Source organism: Vidua macroura, chromosome 10, assembly GCF_024509145.1.
Source record: "Vidua macroura isolate BioBank_ID:100142 chromosome 10, ASM2450914v1, whole genome shotgun sequence".
In the NCBI taxonomy this organism is placed as follows: Eukaryota; Metazoa; Chordata; class Aves; order Passeriformes; family Viduidae; genus Vidua; species Vidua macroura.
Genome location: NC_071580.1, coordinates 4,377,317 through 4,391,967, shown reverse-complemented (window position 1 = coordinate 4,391,967; position 14,651 = coordinate 4,377,317). Strand labels below are relative to the sequence as shown.

Genomic DNA, 14,651 nt, shown 5'->3' with positions numbered 1-14,651 from the left:
GATGTTTATTAGTTCTTATCTATATTACAGTCTCACAAACTGGAGTTCTACAGCACTTTAACAAACTAAAAATGGAGCCGTGTCTCTCTCTCTACAAGGATAAACTGTCCAATTAAGAAATGACATCTAAATTATTTTTACTTTTAACCCAATAACCAGCCACCTGTGGCCTGCAATGCAGACTTTTTCATCCAGTTACAGGAAACCACCCAAACCCATGGAGAAGAAGGTGAAGAAGGACCAGCCTCTGCCCTAAAACCTTCTGTGTGCCATGTCTGCCTCACTGGTAGAGGCAGACATATTGATTAGATATAGATATAGATATACATATTGATTTAATATATATTATATATAAAAAATATATATATATAATATATATTGATATTGATTGATATACACATATTTATATATATATATTTTTATATATATATTTATTTATATTTATATATATATATTTATATATATATATAAATCAATATGTCTGCCTCTACCAGTGAGGCAGACATGGCACACAGAAGGTTAGATATATATATGTAACTCCATTCTAATACCTTAAACTCTAAGTTTTCCACCATGTGGTATCACACACTTCTATTCAAGCTACACACCCATAATCCCAGTTCTGTCATTCCATTTTGGAAGCCTTCTCCACAGCCTCAGGTCAATGCAGTGTTCTTCTGGGGGTCAGTGCCTGTCAGCACAGAAAGTCTGAAATTCTCAGTAACCAGGGTTCCAACAATTACAAAGCATCAATTGCACTGGTAGCACAGCAGATGGGCCAGGGCCAGCTCAGGGCTCAGGAGGGCAATGGCACCATGACACTTACAAGGCTTTAATACACCAGAGATACTTACCTAAATATATATTATAAATATATAAATAAAATGTCAGATATGTTCTTCCCTTTTCAATAATTTCCCCCTTCATTTCTCAAAAAATGGTTTCGCTGCTGTCTTCCAAATAAAATCAGTTTATGAGAGACATCCCACACATGTGAAATTCTGATGTCTGTCAAATAAGAAGAAACAGATTTTAAGCACAAGTGGCTGTTGCCAGAGCAGCAGTAGCAGCACCACATAGGCTATTTATGTGTGAGCATACAGAGATATTATTTTTCTGCACCGCCAGTCTTTTATCACTTTTGCTGCAGCAAAACTCTCACTGTATTCCATTAAAAAAAGAGCAACAAACCCCACAAGATTTCACTAATTTTAAGCATCACTAATAAAGTTACTTCTACTGTATCTGTGTGCTTTCTGTCTGCTTTGCCCTCCTGACCAATAACCCCATCAGAAAACAGCTTCATTAAGTATCCAGAAATAGTAAGATGAGAAATAAAGAGGTAAATAATAGCAGGAAATAGCTGAAAATGTGTTGTTTACAATACACTCAGCATGTGGCAGGTATTAAAGGAGGTGCAGACTCAACACTGTCACATAATATCAGCACAAAGTAATTAGAAACAGAGAGGCCCATGGAAAAATAAATACTCAGTAATAGCTTGTATGTACCCAGCAGCAGGAAATAAGGTTCAGTGGTGGAGGGATCTGATTACACCAAATGTAGACAAAAATAAGGAACAATTCTTGTTTCTTCTTACAGGCAAAAACAAAGCATTATTGGGCAGATCAGAAGGCATCAAGTTACCTCCTCATTTTGCATAATATAATATTTACATATACTCTACATAGGTATCTATTTTATTTATCCATTATGTACTGGTGAGCTCTGGGGCTGCCTCAGGTGTCCTGGTGGGGCTTGGCAGGGATTCATGTCAGCACCATCCTATTGCAGCAACTAAATCCACCCAGCCCATCCTGCTGCCTCCGATTGCTGTCCTGCAGACACAGGAATAACTAAATTCCTGTGGGATGTGCATTTTTGGCAGGGTGCTGGCATGAAGCCCCTTTTAGTCTTGCCTTGGCACTGTGGCTGCTACTTGAGCCCTAACTCATGCTGGCTGGGAGGAGTGGCCTGGGATAACTGGGACAGTGGCTGTAACATGCCCCAAATTTGATGCAGCTGGATCCCAGGAAGTCCTCATGGAGGAGATTGATTCCAAGGAGGGTTTCTGTGACCACTCAGAGCCTGGAAACTGCCCTGAGCAGCCTTTTGTACCTGAATCCCTTTGGTCTGGGCATAAATAAACTCACAAAGCACTAAGGAGCCAACAGCCAGGGAAGATTTTCCATTGCTGTCCATCCATTCTGGATTTAAGTGAGAAATTAAGAGAGAAATAGGGTTTTTTAATAACCTTTAATAGGTTATTAACAAATTTCTTTTTAAAAAACTATATAACTTAACATATCAAGGCAGTTCAAACACCCCATCCCAGCAAGCATTAAAACATTATTTAAGCCTCACATTTATTATATGGTTTTTGCTGTCAGGTTGGGGGTTTAGCAGAGATTTTAAATGGGAACATGGGACAACAGGAATTTTTTTCAGTGGGCACTGGGGCTCAATCACCACACTGATGTTCCCTGCACACCAACAGGATGCTCTGAGCTTGGCCTCCAGGTGCCAAAGCCCAGAACAGCATCAGCATCTTCTTAATCGCTGGCACGGGGAACAGAGAAAGCACAGAAGGCACTGAAAAATAAACACAGCAAAGTGCACAAACAGCAGAATTGAAAGCAAGTAGCTAAAACTCTTTAGTTTGATACAAAAGAATAAAATGCTTCTGGGACCCATGCTGCCACTGAGCTGGGCTGGGGAGACCGCAGTTATCCCCCACTTTTTGTCCAGGACAGATAAGGGAGTGTTCAGCCATCCCTGTTCCCAACCTGATAACATTTTCCAACAAAACTGCATTCATCAGTCTTCCTCCTTCCAGCTCATTTAGAAATTATTTACACTGCTGGCAGATAAGGGTCCTGAGATGGGGTGGTTTTGCTGACACCAGAGGCTGGAAGCCATAAAGCCTCTGTGCCTCTGCCCCAGCAGCTGTTCCAGGGTTCCTCCTCCTGGCCCAGCCTGCCATGCTGAGACCCCCGGGGGGTGGGTAAAGACCCCCCCGTGGCCCCCAGCTGCAACGGGGCACAGTGTGGGGCTGCCAGGAGTAACTTGCAGAGCCTGTGGGAGGGCAGCAAGGAGCAGCTGCACTGGGGTGAGGAGCCCGAAGCCCAAAGCAGGATGAACTCTCTCTCTCTCTCTATAAATATGTATAATTCCCAGGGAAAGTGCCTCTCAGGGGACAGGGATCACAGCAGCAGGTGCTGACAGTGCTGCCCCCATCTGAGCTTGCACTGAGTACTCAAGTTCCAAACTCCACTGGATATCTCTGTAATTACACACTGCAGCCATAGAAGTGTTTGGTGAGAATCTCAGTGAGTATTTGGTGTCAATCCTGAGCACCAGGGACTGAGATGAGCTGGATGGCCCTTGAAGGTTAGCAGGGAGAGGAAATCTGCTTATTCTCAGTGACTTCTGACCTTCAAATCCACCCTGGAAAGCTCAGGAGGGCTCCTTTTCCTCTCACCCCACACACAATAAACAGGCACGAAGCAACCAATGTTTTTGCAGGTGCAGAATTATCTGTTGGGAGAACAAAGTGCAGAGATTGTGACATAAAGCTGCAACATTCCTGCTCACCTTTAGCAGGGACCCTGTTTATAACATCAGCCCAGTAACCAAAAAAAAAAAAAACCAAAACAAAACCCAAACAAAACAAACAAAAAAAAACCCCAAAACCAAACAAAACCAAAAACAAACAAAAAATATCAAAGCCCATGAAATCAGAAACCAGGCAAACAAAACCCTGGGCTTTTGTTCCAGTATCTTTTGGGGATCTTGTCAGTCAGTGCCAGTGGCAGGGGTGTCCCCCTGCTAGCTCTGATGCTCTTTGCCAGGGTGGGATTGCTGGACCCAGTACAGAAAGGGCATTGTGCTGCTGTACACAAAACCTCAGGGAGGTTTTTGCTTGCAGGTCAAGAAGCTGCTGCTGTTGCTTGCCTGATTCCTCTGGGTGTTTTGTATTGCACACAGCCAAGTAAGAGGTGTTATGATTGTAAGAGTGTTTATGTGTGCTGTCCTGAGCTTTGCTGAGCCCCAGCAGCAGCTGGGATGCCCAGTTCCCTTTAAAACAAATGGCACTCGTGTGTCAGACCTTTCAAGATAGTTTTACAAATCCACAGTAGAGATATGAGCTCAAAAAAATGAGTCTTTCAGAGCGGCTACCTCCAGCACTATGACTCAAAGGTATGGGGGAAGATATGAGTCAGAATCAGTGCTGACATTAGGCCAGGATTGGACTGACAGAGTGAACACAGGGTGCAATCAAAGTCCTTCCCAGTTTGCCCATTTTTGACAGTCTTGTTTGCAGGGAAATGCCTTGCTGAAACCCAAGGGCTGCTGCAACATCATATCAACCTTGGTCTGGGCTGCAAATGGAGCAAGGTGGTGGTGAACTGGTCACAAACACCCTGAGAGCTCTTGCTGAAGTGCTGGAGGGGACAATACCCAAACACTGCACTTGGAGAGCTGCAGTGGGCAATCCACATGAGGCAGCAAGGACTGTTCACTCATTATTTACCCAATACCTGGGACAGCTTGTAGGAATATAAAAAGGTAAAAGACTTTAGAAAGTGCAGAAAGGCCACAGAAAGTAGACATAAAGCTGAGAAAGGCTGAGAAGTTTCTAAACCTTCTCATGAGAAAGCTAAGAAGTTAAGAACCAAGTGAATACATTTATATTTATCATAAGGAACAAGAAAGAACAAGAACTTATTGATAGCTCAAGATGTAAAAAGTCCTACATATATGCTTTACAAAAATAGAAAAGGTTTCCGATAATGAATTATTATGTATTGTTTGAAGTTCATAAAAGTCCTTTTGTTAATGTTAAACCCACGTAGGTCCTTTTCTTATCAGTTAGAGTATAATGACTTTACACCTTTTACACCTTTTCTTTTATGCTATTAGTTCAAAGAATATATAGAAAAAGGCTTTACATGAGCTGCCATCTTGTCTCTGATCTGTGTTTGCATGGATGTTATTTTCATGTGTCTCTTGCTTTTTGCTTGTATGATACAGACAGATAATAAATCCTAAGTCTGCAACTAGTCAGGGATCCATCCCATTTGTGACACATGGACCAATTAATTTTTTTTAATTTTAAATAAACTATTTTTGATTTGTTGTTTATTTATTATTTTGTGTTATATAGTTTTATTATTGTATATATTTTTTTACTTTAGGAAAAATTGTTATAAACTTTTTATATAACAGCTCTGTGGTTTATTCTTTTAATTTGAAATTCGCTGCACGAGTGTTTATCTGGACTTGGAAGCAGAGGTTCAGCAATGCTGCACTGATTTTTCATAAAGCTTCCCCTGGGTGTGACAGGGTATCAGATCCATTGCTCATGTCAGGGGGTGATAACAGGAGAGCTCGCTTCCAAAATGGAAATACAGCAGCAAACTCCATCTCAGCTGCACAGGGGAAAGATTGAGGCAGAAGATCCTATTTTGCCCCAAATAGCTGTAGCCATGTTCTGCCCAGGACCCCCCACTGCAGGCAGGACATGACCCAGGACATGGCTCAGCTCCAGCCTGGGTGGGCAGCAGCAGCCAGGGGCTGAAGGTCCAGGCTGGATTGTGTGAGTCAGGATTATTTTGGGTTCTGTCACACAGCCTGGAAATTCGAGTTGAGTAATTAAAAGTTCTAAGGTGAGTTCAGGATTATGGAAAAGAGCTGCTTGCCCAGCTGGTGCACAACATTCCAGCTGGTGCACAATTCAGCTGCATTCATTATCCATAACCAATTTTACAAATTTTACATTTCCCTGGGTATTTTTCTCAATGAACTTCAAGAATCAACATGTTGGCATGCTCATCCACATCCACATCCACTTTCAGGTTCCTTCTTTGGTTTTACTTCTAAGGCAGTGCATTAATGTCACAATTTAGGTACTATTTACAGCATCCTGAAGACCAAAAATTGAAGCTAAAATGCTCAAAGACCCTACTATCAATGCAACCACACTGTGATTCACTGCAGGTGCAAAATAGCAACCAAACAGGCAAGAGAGAAGCAGGGCTGGGATGCAAGTCATGGGATGTGGGTCTGTTGGCTGTGACAGCCCTGGCTGACACAGGCAGAACCACAACTACCTCATGCCAAGCCTCTAAAAACATGGAATCACCTGGAAGAGAGGAGATATAGGAAAGCTAGATCCCAAGTGACGCTGGAAACTTGTAGTCTAGATCTGAGAAAAATGCTCACCGAGAACAGGCTGATGGGATGCTCTAAATCACTTGAATTAGCTGCCCAAAATTATTACATTTATGTGAAAGTGCACACTAGCACAGCCCAGGAGCAAACAGTGGATTTCCAGGAACAAGAGCTGGGGGTAATTGTTGCCAGATTAGTTCTTGGTTGATTAGCCAAAATAAAACCATTTAGAAACCCATTGATTTGGGTAAAATGTTTGCTAGGTCTGGAAGATTCTCTCCAATATCTGTTTCCATTGGCAGTTTCTCTCACTGACTGGCAATGAGTATTTTTCCTAAAATTTTAAGGACGCAGAAGACCTGGGATTGAAGGTGACTCCTGGGAGCAAAGAGAAGGAAAGGAAAGAATTGTGACCCAGAGAGGCTGCTCTGACTCCAGCTACATCCTGGCCATCTGCTAGACTCACATACCCAGCCAGAACAATGCATGGGGATTTTCTTGTCCTGTCTGGCAGACTAAATGTCTTGAAAAAGCCACAATCAGGTCACACCAGTTCTGTTTGCCACCTCTCCAGCACAGACCTGCTGACATTCTGTGCCAGCTGCTGCCCAAAGGGGAGCACGGATGCCAGAAGTTGCTTCATCACCCACTGAGGCGTTTTTTGCATCCCTGCTGTTTGTTCACAGCCCCAGGACCAACAGAGTGTCACATGACAGTGACAACAAGCAGCCCTGGCAGCCTCGAGGGCAGCACAAATTCTTGTCTTGTGCTGAGGCTTCCTCACACAGGTCCGTGGTCATGCAGGGGGAGCTGTGTCCAGCAAACACCATCATATCCAGCTGGGATGCTTCCCAAAGTCAGGGAAGATCCACCAAGAAACCCCCTTGACTCTGTTCTGGGAAATAATTGAACACCAGCTTTTTTTCGCAGTAGGGATATCAGAAGATCATAATTTCATGAAAGAGATGAAAGAAATTCTTCCCTGTGAGGGTGGTGAGGCCCTGGCACAGGGTGCCCAGGGAAGCTGTGGCTGCCCCATCCCTGGGAGTGTCCAAGGCTGGGTTGGATGGGGCTGGGAGCAGCCTGGGAAGGTGAAAGGTGTCCCTGCTTATGGCAGAGGGTGGAACAAAATGATCTTCAAGGTCTCTTCCAACCCAAACCCCTCTAGGATTCCATGATTTTACTCCCATGCCTCTCTCCTTTGATCCTGAATCAGAAGAAGAATCAGGAGAAATGAAAGCTGATCACCAAACAGAGGAAATTTCCTAATGACTCCCTTCAAGATCTCTGCCAGCACAATTTAGATGGTTACATCAACATGTACAAACTAAAATGCACTGTGAATTAAGAAGCATTGCCCTGATGAGGGAGTATTTGCTGTAATTTGTTTTGCAGGCACTTAGCAAAAACAGAATAAGAAGAAACAGGGAGAGCACCCAACAAAGTAATATGAAAATGGAGCCTCTGGCAGCCTCTGAAATGCACACTTTTAATGCAATTAGAGCATGGGCTGGATGAGGACCCCACACACAAAGTAGCCAAACTCTAGTTTGTGCTTTTTTTTACACCACTGCAGGTCTGAGCACAATCTGTTCTACAAGTGACTGGAAAATACATTACAGCTGTGAGGAAAATGGATTTTTCTTTTCTTCTAAACCTACTGTGAAATATAAATTGGGAATTCATTAGCTATGAGCTGCTGCAAAGTAACATTATTCTTAAAATATTCTCCTGGTTCCAGAGGACCTTGGTTAACTGCAGACAGAGAACAAGGGTCTTTCATTTAACAAAATGTCCTGGGAAGGATCATTAGAAATTACTTACAGATTCTTTCAGAGGCTTTTTAATTTCCATTTGCAGACTCTAAGTGATGACAAAGCAGAAAGGCTTTAAGCTGAAGGAGACTAGATTTAGATTAGATTCTTCCCAATGAGGGTGGTGAGACTGGCACTGGTTGCCCAGAGAAGCTGTGGCTGCCCCATCCCTGGAAGTGTCCAAGGCTGGGTTGGATGAGGCTTGGAGCAACCTGGGATAGTGGAAAGTGTCTCTGACCACAGCAGGGGGTTGAACTGGATGAGCTTTGAAGTCTCTTCAAACCCAAACCATTCTCTGATTCCATGTGAGCAGCGAATCTGCAGCTGTTGAGTGGCGAAGGAGAGGGTGCCACAGGCTCTGCTGCTCACAAAGACAGGAGTGGGGAGCATTGGGCAAAGCAGGCTGTGGCTGTGGTTCATCCATGTCCCAACACCCTCCCGTGGGATGCTCAACAGTTTTGGATGCAATGAGCAGCATCCAAGGTCCTTGGGTTCCTGCAGGTCCACCCAAGGTCCGTTCAAGGACAGGCACAGCTGGGACATTGTCAGAGCTGGTTTTGGAGGTAGCAGGACCACCAAGATCCACCAATGATGGACACAGGCAGTAGGGGTGGGAGGGATGTCCTGAAACTTTAAAGCCTTCTTGGTAGCAGAAGAGTTTGACTTCCATGACCTCAGCGATGTTTGATATCCTGCCAAGAGACCACTCATCATGCTGAAGGCTGCATTTCAACAAATGAAGAAGAGTCCTGCTCCCCCAAGGTCTTCACATCTCTCTGCTCTGCCCAAAGCTGGGGGATGATCTGCCTTTGTGGTCAGATCCCAGCTTTGCTTTGATGCCAAAATGCCCAGGAGGACCAGGCCCAGGGCTTTGGTTCAGGCCCCTCACAGTCACTGTGTCAGAGAGCAGTGGGGTCGTTATCCAGAGAGCCCAGTGGATGTGATGGGCAGGCTTCCAGCACCATCATGCAGCTCTAGTTAAACAGCCAGACCATGAAAGTGCATCCTGCAGGAGTAACTCCACACCACCAGAGTGGGAGCAGCTTTTGAAGTCAGCACTTATCACCTCAGTCCATCACCTGCACAATGAAACCTTTCTTCCCCCACAAAACAGGAGATGCCAACACAAACAGCATAACCCCCCTGACTCCCTGCTAATCATTGAATAAACCCATTACAAAGGTGACCCCAAGCCCTTGGAGAGCAGACTGGGGACAGGGATGCTCTGGGGGATCTCAGAGGGGGGAATGGCTGTGCTGTGCTCTGCAAACAAAGGGGAACAGTGGCTGTCCACACTGACAGAGGCAAAGGTCCTCTGGTGTATTCCCCTGCCTGGCCTGCCCCGCTCCCACCACTCTTCTTACAGGTTTTGAACCATTTGCCTGCATTGTTCCACATTTGGCATGGCAGTGATGCTCTCAGAGTGCTGCATTTGCTCAGGTTTCAAGAAAGTGAGGGAACAGACAGGGAAATGGAGAGAGGCAAGAGCACCTCCTGCCTGCGGTCCCTGATGGCACTGGGGACACGATGGGAGCTCTGGGGACCCATGGGGACCTGGGCAAGGAGAGGTGGCAGGGCAGGACAGAGGACCCATGGAACCAGGCAGGGCACAAGCTGCCAGCTTGTCTGCTCATGGAACAATTGATTTTCAAGAGCTTTGAACGAAAACTCAGAGGAGTAACGCGATGGTTTTACAAGTACCAAAAAGAAGAGCTGAAATCTCCTTTTTCATGGCTGTAGAAATGTTGATTTTCCTTGAGGTTTAGAGGCAAAACATCTTTGATGTCCAGAACCTCTTGACAAGCAAGAAGCCACAGGATGAGAATTATGAAAAAGAATTGTGTGAGATCTTCTTCAAAGCCAGAAATATCCTCAAAGCTATAAAGACAAGATCTTCTTGAACAAAAGAGTCACTTCCAACTCCACTGTCACTTGCCTGACCTTTTCATTTGTCTGGAGAGCTGATAAAATTTACATGATAAGATATGCCTGGAGAAAAATCCTTGCTTATGGGTTTTCGGTACAAAAAAATATGCTTCCCCCCAAAAAAATTCAAATTCGCCCAATTAAAAAGAGGTTTCAAAATAATACAAAAGCAATTTGAATTTTGGTTGTCCAGTTTTTCCATTTCATTCCAAAAGGAAAATATCTAAGTAAGATATTAACTCCTATCAGTATGGATATTTATTTCTGTGGATATTTATTTCTGTATGGTACCTTCATGCCAGTCATTTGAAAGTGGTGAATAAAGCCCTGCCTGGAGAGCTCACAGTGAGAAAAGTGAGAGCCTGAAGGAAGAACTGACAGCAGATAACAATAAAAACAACAATCACTTTTTCTTTTTTTCCCTCTGGAACTGACATTTTCCTGTGGAAATGTGAAATGAAAAATGTCTTGTTCAGTGGGAAAGCAACTCAAGACAGGCAGCCCCTGCCACAGATCCATCCCACCTGCCCTGAAGCAGAGCAGGTAGAGGTGAGCTGAGCACTCTGATGCTCAGCCACCCAGCCCAGCTCTGCTGCCTCCCCAGCCCTTTTCTTTTTCCTCCCTATTTTTCTTCCTATTTCCACCACTCGCCCGGGGCTCTCCTCCCAGGAGAAGTAACATTTTACAGCAGCATGCTGAGAGCTATTAAAGTCCCACCGGGCACCTCCCTGCCAGCAGCCGTCACGGATGATCCAGCATCGGGACCATCCCACTCCCCCTGCAGAGCTCGGGGATGTCTCTGAGCCCTCTGAAGCCCCAGCACCAACCCCCTGATGTGCTCACAGCTTTCCTGCAAGGCTTTTCTCCAGATTCTCCCCCTTTGCCAGCACGGGTTCACTTTCCCCAGTGGTTTCACGTGGATGTAAAACGCTTCGTTTCCCACCCTGTCCCGCTGCCAGGCTCCAGGGACCACCACAGCGCCGAGCTTCGCCTCCCTTGGGCACTCTGCATCCCTGGAAGTGAACAACGGGAACACTGGAGATTAAAACCACCTCCCTCACATACTTTCATCAGCACCAACCATGGCAGATGCTGCATCTCTCAACACATTCAGCAAAAGGAAGGTCCCAGCAGCAGCTTTGAGTCTCCAGATGCCAGCACAGAGGTGACTCCTGCTCGCTGCCCCGGCCAGGAGGGATAATTGATTTTACAGTGTCACAGCCAGATCAGTTGTCCCAGACAACTGACTTCTCTGCCAGCTCCTTGGGAGCTTTGAAAGATCCGTAATAACTATTTTTCCTGAAGAAAACAGATTAATTAATCCTTCTGCTAGGGTTGCGGTTAGTTTTTTTCTAAAAATTTAGAATTGTTTTTTCCTAAAGATTTCAGAAGGCAAACAAGGCTGCCTAGCACCATTTTTCAAAATCATTCCCTGTTGTGTAGTTCAAACACTCCATCAGATTTCCAGAAGAAAATAGATCAGATTTCTGAAGTGCTCAGTGGGTGCTGCTGCCTGCTACAAAACTGGGGACGTTGTCTCGTGCCTCAAAAGAGAGCAGCAGATTTGGCACAGATCTCACACGCTAGAGATGGATGCCAAATACGTGCTCTCCCTGAGTTTTAGCTGCATTCTCTTTTTCTGAAATGATTCAGTTGTAGCCTTCAAATATGAAATACAGATAATCCAGGAGAGACAACAGGGGAATCCAGCAATGGATGTGGTTCCTGTGCACGGTCTTGCTCCTCATGCTAGCAACACTCTGCTCTAAGCCCCAGGAAAAGGTGTGAAAACCCTAAATTTTGCAACATGGACACCTCATGACACAGCTAAGGCTTGCTAAAGGGGTTTGATGAGGCAGTCAAGGAAAAATCTTATTTTTTCAGGTGGAATTGCCTTCTGTGAAAGGCACTGGAGAAGTAGCCCTTAGAAAATTCACTCCAATTTCATACAATTTGCTATAAATTAGTTTCATCAGTGACAAGCAGAAATGCCACCTGAAAGACCTCTAACCTTTGAATGCCAGTCTTGGACACCAGCAATGCAGATGGCTCGTCTCTGCAACTGCTCTGAAGATAAACACAGAACCATCAAATGTTTTGGGTTGGAATGAACTTTAAAGACCATCTTATTCCAACCCCCTGCCTTTGCCAAGGACAATTTCCACCAGACCAGTTGCTCAATTAAACAGTCAAACCTTCTTTTCTGTGGCTATACATATATAACCCCCACTTAAAAATCAGTTTATTTATCAAGCTCCTCTGCATGACTTTAACAAACACATTTGGCAAGGGAGGTGGTGATCATGTTAAAATCAGTGGAAGTTTGCTCAGCAGCCCCACACAGCAGCATTTCACCTGCTGAGCAAAGATAAACTGGGACAGGTGATCAGGATCCCAACTGGGTCTTTGTTTATGGATTTAATAATTTTTTGACCTGAAATAAAAGAGCATAACCTTTTGAGAATAGAGAATTTTGGCTTACTTAGCTGAGGAAAAAAGAGGCAGTTTGAGAGAGGATACAACTGCTGTTTTTAAGTAAATAAGGAATATCAGCAGGAAAACAAAATAATTAGGCTAACAACCCTTAGTTAGAACTAGTGGGAATGAGCTGGCTATAAATTATTCAGGGTGGAAATGAGAAGTTTCACCCCATTAAAGAAGTCTTCATAACAACATCGATTCTTGCCTCCAGTTAGTCTAAAATATGGAGATGGAAGAGGAGGGGCAGAGGGGAGAACTTACCAGAATTTCATTCTGAAAGGGAAGAACAGCAGCAGCAGAAGGGAAAAAGCCCCTTTACACAGCAAATACACAACCACAATCCAACACAAATATACACACTACAGATTAACTAACAGTCTTGGGGAAGAAATGGCCAATATCCCTGGCTCCTCTTAGTTCATGATTTCTTTATTATTGCCATTAAGAACCTTTTTGGCATTTTATAGTTGGATGGTCTGAATGCAAATTGCAGGAAGGTCAGTGTAAAAACACATTTGTTAAATAAACTAGTATTTTCTTAAACTTTCTTATGAAAAGAAATGTCTCTGTGGATCTTTAATGAGACAGCACTGTGGCCCTTGTCTGAACCCAGGGTCAGGGCATGAGAAAGACTGGGCTGGCTAATTGCAGTCTGAGTCTTCTTTAACTCCCCAAAAGAGAAGAAAACACTTGGGGAGTGAGGAGTTCATTAATATTTTTTGCTCTCACTGTCTTGGAAGCAAGCAGTAATGGTGACCTGCAATCTTCTGAGCAGAGAAAATTCACAGAAAGCTAAAAATAAGCAGAAGTGTCAGGTAGAGGGTAGTTTTGAGCAACACCCCTTCTTGCCATAGTGCTGTGGGCATGACATTGTCCCCTCCCAGGACAGAGGGGACATCCCCTTCACTCCCAGGGGCCTGAATCCTGCCAGAGGCACTGACAGACACATCTCTCTTTGATCTCCAGCATCTGAGGGACAAGCACCACCAACCTGCAATGCATTCCCAAGCTGGCTGGTTGCAATTCCTTGAACTTGCAATTTGTCTTTAATTGTAACACTCATTAAAGCTGTTTACAGCCGTTAACTCTCCCAAAGCCCTCACAAGGCTGTGACACCCAGCAAAAAGCAAAGCAGGCAGAGATTAACTGATCAGCACAGGGTATGTCACAGCTCAGCAGGAGAATCCCTGACCTGACCCAGCTCACTGCTGTTTTATAGCAAAATATAAAAGGAAAATCACTCCAGGCTAGGCCTGAAGTCTGTGCTCTGTCAAAGTGCTGAGTGCCAGGCTCTGCTGTGCACTCAACATCACTGCCTCACGGGGGGACACTGCAAAAGGCAGAGGTGCAACGTGAGACAGGAAAATCCATCTCCAAAGCTTTGGAGCTCGCTCTGCCTCTTTCTGAGGTGGTTTGTTCCTAATAAGTCCAAACAAGCAGTTCCTGGTTTGGTGTCCTAGCAAGTAATTGTGACCCTTTGGGTGTCCCTAAGGACCTGGGGTCTCCCTGGGCACTCCCTCCTCACCACCACCATGAGCTCCCCTCTAAAACCAGGTCCCACCAGATGAGCCCACCAGCTCCTCCACACAGAAAACACAGCATGACCAGACTTCTCTACAGCCACCCCAAACTTTTCCCCTTTCACCACCCCAAATTTAGAGTGCCAGGGTTACAGGGCATGTCCCATTCCCACCTGCCGCTGATGCTTGACCGTGGAACTTTCACTGATGATAAATCCCTCCTCACACACCTGGATCATCCTTTAATGAGCTGCCATGGATCATCCCCAGTCTGGGGTCATCCAGGTCTGGTTAAGCCCAACCTTGGCAGAGCCACCTTCACCCTCTCGATGTCAGAGCTGGCCTGGAAACGCCAAGCTTGCTCAGCTCAACACATCCCTTATCAACCAGGACACTCCTCACAGTGCTTTCTGCTCCTCTTGCCTAAACAAGAAACATCTCTGTGCAAGCCAGGGGCTGTGCCTGGGAGAGGCAATTCCAGCCTGCAGATAACACACATACAGCTGCCTTTGTTCCCTGGGAAATCTGCTGACAGGAGGGAGGGTCCCACAGGGGAGCTGCTCTTTGGGGCCATCCAAACTGATGTTGCTGATGGTTTCATACGAGGTGGCGCGATGGGGCAGCAGGGAGCCAGAGTTTTGTGCTGCTCCAGGCAGGGTTTATCTCAGGAAAAGGCACCAAGGACGGGCTGCAGCCGTGGATGGCAGGAGGAGAACAGCCAAGCACGGTGATATCA

At 45.1% G+C, this 14,651-nt stretch overlaps 1 long non-coding RNA gene across 1 annotated transcript; it reads right to left on the bottom strand.

The window, feature by feature from the left end:
- Positions 1-2,094: 2,094 nt before the first annotated feature.
- On the bottom strand, positions 2,095-14,238 carry LOC128811953 (uncharacterized). Its single transcript, XR_008438552.1, has 3 exons — positions 14,089-14,238; positions 3,435-3,537; positions 2,095-2,592 (listed from the first exon to the last, which is right to left on the bottom strand). It is a non-coding gene; the product is annotated as an uncharacterized LOC128811953 (long non-coding RNA).
- Between the last annotated feature and the right edge of the window lie 413 nt (positions 14,239-14,651).